The sequence below is a fragment of the Euprymna scolopes genome, chromosome 11, assembly GCF_053919585.1.
Source record: "Euprymna scolopes isolate OS-2025 chromosome 11, ASM5391958v1, whole genome shotgun sequence".
Taxonomy (NCBI): Eukaryota; Metazoa; Mollusca; class Cephalopoda; order Sepiida; family Sepiolidae; genus Euprymna; species Euprymna scolopes.
The window spans coordinates 57,766,898-57,774,973 of NC_136492.1; positions in this window are offsets into that span (position 1 = coordinate 57,766,898).

Genomic DNA, 8,076 nt, shown 5'->3' on the forward strand with positions numbered 1-8,076 from the left:
ATTTATCAAATGGTGATTTTCTTTTTCTCGCAAACATTAATTCTGCTGGCGATAATTTCGATGGTGTATCTGGGTTCTCAGTTATCCTGTATATTTGCAGGAACTGTTGTAATGCTTTATCCGTCGGTGTCCCTATCGATTTTCTAAGGGCACGCTTTATCGTATCTAGAACCTTTCCGCAAATCCATTTGATCTAGCATGGAACGGTGGTGTAGTTATATGGTTTACCTGAAACGATTCACAAAAATCCTTGAAAACACTAAACAGTAAATTGTGTTCCGTTATCTGTGACTACAATGTTTGGTACCCCAAAACGTGCAAATATTTCATGCAGAAAACTTATTGTATTATCTGTCGTTGGGTTTTTTACCCGCTTTACTTCCGGCCATCTGGAAAAACTATCTACTATGATTAGGTAGTATTGTCCCTCGATCAGTCCAGCAACGTCTAGATGAATGCGTGACCATGGATGGTCAGTTTTTTCCAAGGTTTATGAACTATCGGTGGTGCCTTAGCGGATAACGCACATCCTTTATATTTGTTTACTGTTAATGCAATATCCACATCCATATTACGCCAGTAAACATAACTCTTCATAAGTGTCGTCATCCTATTTATACCCGGGTGTCCTGTATGAAAATCATGTAAGATATTTTTTTCTGCAAGGTTTTCGGTACAACCACTCTTTCACTATATAACAATACCTCATTGCATAAGGAAAATATACTTTGAGTTTTTCCGTCATTTTCCCTTAATTTTTTCTTTATGTCTTTGATGACGTCGTCATTTTCAGCCTACATTTTTATATCGGTAAGCGTGACTGGTAATTCTCTTATTATATTCGCCACCATGTTTTTTCCTCATAATTGGAACGTATAGCTGCAATTACTGACTCTTCAAAGGTTTCATCCCTTTTCGGTATAAGCCTTGACAATCCATCCGCATGACCTATTTTTCCCGAACGTAGATGTTTTATTTGAAAATCATAATTTAGCAAGATCGTACCCCAACAGAGTAACCGATTTGCTGTATATACTGGTAAGCCCTTTTTTGAGCCGAAAATAGTCACTAGGGGCTTGTGGTCTGTTTCCAGTATAAAATGTCTTCCGTACAGATAACGGCGGAATTTCGTCACCGCGAAAATCATGCTTAATGCTTCCTTTTCTATTTGGGAGTAAGCCTTCTTTGACGGAATTAGGGTTCTTGAAGCGTGCGCTATAGATTTCTTCGTTTCATCTGGCATGATATGCTGAATACATGCTCCTATACCATACGAGTTTTGTAATTTTGGGTCGTAATAAGTTAAGGATAAATCTGACGGCAAAGTCTTTAATTTCCTCAAATGAGTCGTGACATTCTTTTGTCCATATCCATGGTGTTTCTTTCTTTAATAATTCGTTCAGCGGAGCTCTTAGGTTGTGCATGCCTTTGATAAATACTTGGGAGTAGTTCGCGAGGCCTAAAAGCTCTGTAAAGTCGTCACGTTATGTGGTACTGGCATGTTCCTAATTGCTATCGCTCTTTATGGATCAGGGCGTCGACCATCTTTACTTATTATTTGTCCTAAATACTTGATTTCGTCTAGACAAAACTCACATTTGTTTTCTTTCACCTTGAATCCGTACTCCTTTATTCTTGTGAACACTTGTTTTAAATGCTCTATATGTTCACTTATGGACGCGCTCCTAATGATTATGTCATCCAGGTATGCACAAGCACAATCTAACCCGTTCAGAATTGTGTCCATTGCTTGCTGGAATATCGCCGGCGCGACTTTTATCCCGAACGTTAATCGGTTATACTTGAATAACCCTTCGTGTGTGTTAATGCATAAAATCTTTGAGCATTTTTCTTCTATCGGAATTTGCAAATAGGCGTCGGACAAATCTACTTTTGAAAAAAATTTTCCCACCATTTAGTTTGGCAAAAATCTCTTCCGGGCTTAGTAAAGGGTAATGATGATATTGTAGCATATTATTTAACCCGGTTGAAATGTCTTCGCAGACTCGAATTTGTTCAGATTTCTTCTTTACGTACACCGTAGGCGCTGCCCAAACGCTGGTTTCGATTTTCGATAAAATGCCCGTTCTTTCAAGTCTGTCTAATTCGCTATCTATTTTGTCTAATCCGGCGAACGGCACGTTCCGTTTTTTCTTAAATACTGGTGTTGCATCATTTTTTAGATCGAACGAAGCTTTAAATTTATTACATCTTCCCAGTCCCATAGTAAATATTTCTGGGAATTCGTTCTTTAGTTCATTTTAAATATTTTCTGACGTTGTAGTGCAGCTGGTTATTTTTTTACAAAAAGCGTTGATCGGTTTATCCCAAAGGTTGAATTTTTCAATAAAAGCTGTTCCCAATAAATTCTTGCTTTCTTTAATTACGAAGATTTTCAATTTCTTTGTCGTGCCATTTAAATTAATGGGCAGGCCGACCTCTCCTTCGAATTTGATTTCGTCTCCTGTCACCGTTCTAGCACCCTTACTTGACTTTTTCAGAGTCGGTTTATCCAGTTTTTTCCAAGTGCTAACGTTTATTACAGACAAATCTGCTCCAGAATCAAGTTGAAATTTTATTTGTTTGCCGAAAATATTAACCAACACATATTTTCGTAAATTGTATTTCACTTTGTCGTTTGTTCTCATTTGGTGTACTCTATATTTTGTTCTGTCACAAATACTCTTATGTCCGACTTTGTCGCAATTGAAGCATCTGATATTTTTGTAAGGACACTCCTTTCCCCAATGTTTTTCATCCCTTCTTCCGCAATTATTACTTGGTCCCGATTTTCTATAGTTCCTTTGACTTGAATCGTAATTTCGTTTTCTGTAATTAGAGTTTGAGTATTTATAACTCGCGTAATCTTTTGGATTTTGACGAGTCTCACACTGTCTTTGTCCTGCGTTTCTGCCAGATTTTTTAATCTTCCTTATGTACGACACTCCTACTTTTTTTTATATCTCTGGAGTCTTTTTTTAGTGATACTGCCCTTTGACAATCTTCTGTTAACTTTTGCAGTGTAAGACCTTGTTCTGTCTCTAATTTTGAGAGGACGCGTCTTCGGATCTCTGAATTTTTTGTAGAAACTAGCCGCTGTGCAAAAATTAAACATTTGAAGTCGTCCACCGTAAGTTCCGATAATTTAAAATTGTCGCAGTGTTTATTCACTACTGACGCATATGTCAGATAGTCCTGCTCTTCCGTTTTCTTAAGGTTCGTACACGACCATCTCTTGTGAAAAAGAGACATGATCGGTAGGAATAACTTCTTAAGAAGTTTTACGGTCTTAGCGAACTCTAACTGATTCGTTCTCCTAGGCAATATGAAATTAACAAATTTGCAATGTCCACTGGTACCAAGCTTTCGGAGTAATAAACTTACTTTCTTTGCGTTTGACCAGCTTTCGCAATCTGTTTCAAAAATATCTTCATACCTCTTGAAGTATGCCTCAAAAGTTTTATCCTCTTCTGGTAGGTACGTGAATACATCTATGCTATTCACAATTGTTGCGTTGGAAAAAGTCGGATTGCTTTCCTGTGCCGAATTAGTCGTTAAACTTTCCAACAAATCTTTTTGACCAAGTTGCATTTGCTCTATACATTTAAGAAGCCGTTCAGTCTGTCTTTCGTGTCTTTCTTATAGTTCTTTTTTCTGTAATTCATCTCTTTCTTGTTGACGCCTTCTCAGTACTTCGTCTCTTTCTTGTTGACGCATTTGCATTTCCGCGAATAACTTGTTAAGATCCTCCATTTTGTTTTTCAAATTAGTAAATCAGTCACTTTTACAATTTCCTTTCTTTGATAACTACGAACAACCCATTCCTTTTGTCACGTTATTAATTACGTACAAGAAAGAAAACAATCCCTTCTTAGTACACTGAGAGAAAAAAATTACTTTTTCTTTCAAAACAGTTTACCTAATATGTTCACGGTATCCTAGCGCAACTTTTTTTTTGTGCACTGTGCAGAAAAGGTTACTGCAACTTTCAAGGGTTTTTTTTTCCTCGTAGGCACTTTGCAATAAAGTGCTTGCTGTTTTTCTTTCTGTTTTTTTTTCTTCAAGTTTCCCGGGTTTTGAATTTCCTTTTCAAGTAGTCACAAAAAAAATCTTGGTGTTTTGCAAGTATCCATCGCTTGAATATCGCGTTCGACAATTTCGTAGTTGATGCGTTTTAAACATTGAATTCCCGAGTGAAATTTTTTTTCAATCTTTGACGAGTAAGTATTTCCCGAATACCACTGTTGAGTTTGATAGTGTATTTTCTCACGCGTAAATCTTTTTTCGAAATCCCGTCGCCACTGTTGTGTCTGTATCAATACCAACACTAACGCAGAAATAAAGGTAAAATAAGTATATTAAGACGAAAATATAATACATATTTACAAAGATGCAGTTGTACTGCAGTTGGAAGATTGTCGGGCAGAGGGCGTGTTAAAGTCTTTCATGGAGCAACCGGCACATGCGTCTTGCCTATCCGGTGTTCTAACACAGCTCCCCGGTCCTGCTGACTTGATACCTTTATCTATATCTTTTCACCCACTTATGCTAATTAGTGGGCGTCTCCACAACAGTTACTAAATGTAAATGCCGTATCCCGTAGTTCTATTTTATATATATAAAAATAGAACTACGGGATACGGCATTTAAATTTATGACACCCCCTTTAAGAAATTCATTTCTTATCGTTGAGTACTTTCAGTTGAATTAAAGTCGGTCAACTTAGCTATTATGCATAGATCATTGTATAACGATTAGATCACTCTCTGGCTGACGTAAATGAACATTTAAATAAAAATGTTTAATATCAACGTTATTTCACGCGGTTAATGGTAGCCGAATTGATTATGTCTAGGCTAATCGAGCCAGAGAGGTCTTGTGTTGCGGGGTTCGAATCGTTCGACTCGTATTAATCGTGACACCCTGCACTGAAGATTCCCAAAAGGATGAAATACTAGTGTCTATAGGTATTTAATTATTATAGTAAAAAATAATTATATATATATATATATATATACATATAGATATATATAGATTTTTAATCTTTCATCCTCTCTCTCTTTCTCTCCTCTCTTTATATATATATATATATATATATATATATATTTATATATATATATGTATATATATATATATATATATATATATATGTTCGGATGTGTCTACATGAGTAGCTTAAATGAGGGCGAAACTCGAGTCCTGGAGTTCCAGTTCGTTGACTGTCATGGCTCATGTAAACTACGACGTTGTTTGGATGTGTAATTTATTATACATAATATCTCACATAACCTAATATACACTCCTCCACCCTCTCTAACTACTTTAACATGCCTGGATATCTCTCACTCTATCGTAATGACTCTGGCAGAGATATGCACGTGCTTGGGGTCTATATTCGAAACACCCTCCCCTTGACTAGAGAAAAAAAAAAACTAGAATCGGACGATCAAGCCTTTGTGTGCTTTAAACTTAACATGGAACATAACATTAGTTACTTTTATTTTCTGTGCCGCTCTCTCTCAAGCAAGGACTGTACCCTAATAAACAAAGTCTCTGACAGCATAGATACAGCACTTTCCCTCGACACTAGCGCACAAGTTCAGGTATTTGGTGACTTCAATGTCCACCACAGCCACTGGCTTGGATTTTCTACTTACACAGACGCAGCTGGTACCACAACATATAACTTCTCTATATCTCATTCCCTATAACAAATGGTTACGTTTCCAACCCGTTTCCCAGACCAACAAGAACAACACGCAGCACTTCTAGATCTATTTCTGACCACAATTCCCGATGACTGTGTAACGAATGCCCACAGCCCACTTGGGAACGCCGATCATGCAGTGGTAATGGTTGAAATACCCCTAAACTCTAGAGCCAAAACTGAAGGGCCATTGCTCAAAACAACGAAATATTATAAAAATGCTGACTGGGAATCCATCAGGGACCTCATCAGGGACGCCACATGGCAAAATATCTTTTCACTTTCTGCTTAACATTGCGCAAATGAGACCACTGAATGGTTCAAAATGGCAATCGAAGCACATGTTCCCACTCGCAAATTTTATAGCAAGACCCACTCTCCCCAATGGTTTACTTCTACTCGTGCAGCTGCCATAGCGCAAAGGCAGCACGCGTACCACATATTTAACCAACATAAGTCCAGCTCGAACAGACAAACGTATGTAGAAGCCAGAAATGTCCGTAAGAAAGAAATAGCGATAGCTAAGAGAGAATTTACAGAAACCACCAATAAACGCACCGAGGCACTGAAATTAGGATCTCGTGACTTCTGGAAAATCTACAACAGTGTAGTAAATAATGGCAATCAGCAATTCCCCCACTATCCAACAATTATGAGGTTATATATTAATTTAATTGGAATTCATTATTGAGTATTATTTATATTAATTTATTTATTGCGGACTATTATTCTCATCTTTATTAGTTGTTATTTCGCGACGTTTCGACCAACTATTCCTTTGGCCTTCGTCAGGTGGTAACCGCGACGGATAGGAACTTCGAATCTCCTAACTGCATTCTCAGCAATCACTGCCATCCGTAGTTGTTGTCGTCTCACTACGTTTATGGCCAAGTAAGCCTCTGGCCGGCTAATGGGTATGAAATTATGAAACCGCTATCTTCAGACAATGCCAAGCTGGAACCGTAGAGATTCAACGTCTCTATCAACTGCGCCACGAGCCCCGAAGGGCGATCAAGGTTGGATTTTTCGATCTTATAAATCCACGATTTTTTTTATTATCTGATCTTCCATGGTCGGGTCCGTACCGAATGGTATATACATTATTTTAATTGGCATTCATTATTGAGATGAGTATTATATTAATTTATTTATTGTGAACTATTATTGTCATCTTTATTAGCTATTGTTTCACGACGTTTTGGCCAACTATTCTTCTGGCCTTCGTCAGGTAGTAACCGCGACGGATAGAAACTTCGAATCTCCTAACTGCATTCTCAGCAATCACTGCCATCCGTAGTTGTTGTCGTCTCACCACGTTTTTTGCAAGTAAGAAAAAAAACGTGGTGAGACGACAACAGGAAAACAAATGAACACATATCAAAAGAAATGGCTGAAACACTAGAAGATGATCTCCGATCTGTAGTGGAATGGGGACAAACATGGATGGTAACATTCAATGCTGCCAAGATTAAACTTGTTTCCTTCAATAATTGCAAGAAACCTTCTCTACCACCAATAGCAATGGCCAATGAATTTTTATCTAAAAATACATATTTTAGGCTCCTCGGCCTAACGTTCACAGGAAACATGAGTTGGAACAATCACATTGAGAGTATTGCCAGGACCGCTGCGAAGAAGGTAGGTTATCTCTACCGTGCTAGAAAGCTACTAACGCCCAAAAGAAACCTGTATCTCTATAAGGTCACCATTCGCCTATGTATGGAGTATTGTTGTAATATTTGGGCTGGTGCATCTGCCATTAGTCTATCGCTCCTAGACAAGGTTCAACAGAGAGTCGCCAATCTGATAGGTCCTGAACTGTCATCTAAGCTTCAACCTCTGTCCCATCGACGAAATGTAGCATCCCTCTGCCTGTTCTACAAGTACTTTAACGGTGAATGCTCTAACGAACCGCAAGCACTTGTACCCCCTCGACATAAATTCCCCGAGCAACTCGTCAAGCAGCTAAATCCCTAGATGTAAGAGAGTCTTCTACTCCAGTAGCTTCTTCCCCAGAACTGCTAGACTTTGGAATTCCCTTCCGAGTCCCTGCTTCCCCAACTGTACGGATATGCAGAAGTTCAAGTTTAACGTGAACTGACATCTTACTGCCCAACTTCCTACACAGTAACCCTGATGCTTATGTCCCTGATAGTAGCCCCCTACATCAAAGTGACAATATGCCTTGTTTGGGGTGAAAATGTAATATAAAGATATATATATATATATATATATATATATATATATATATATATATATATATATATAATGTAATATACAATAAAAAATTTGGTTATTGGGAATTTATTAAAATTTTCAAAAAAAAAACAAAAAAACTATAAACCTGTAAGTAAATTTTAATTATTCAA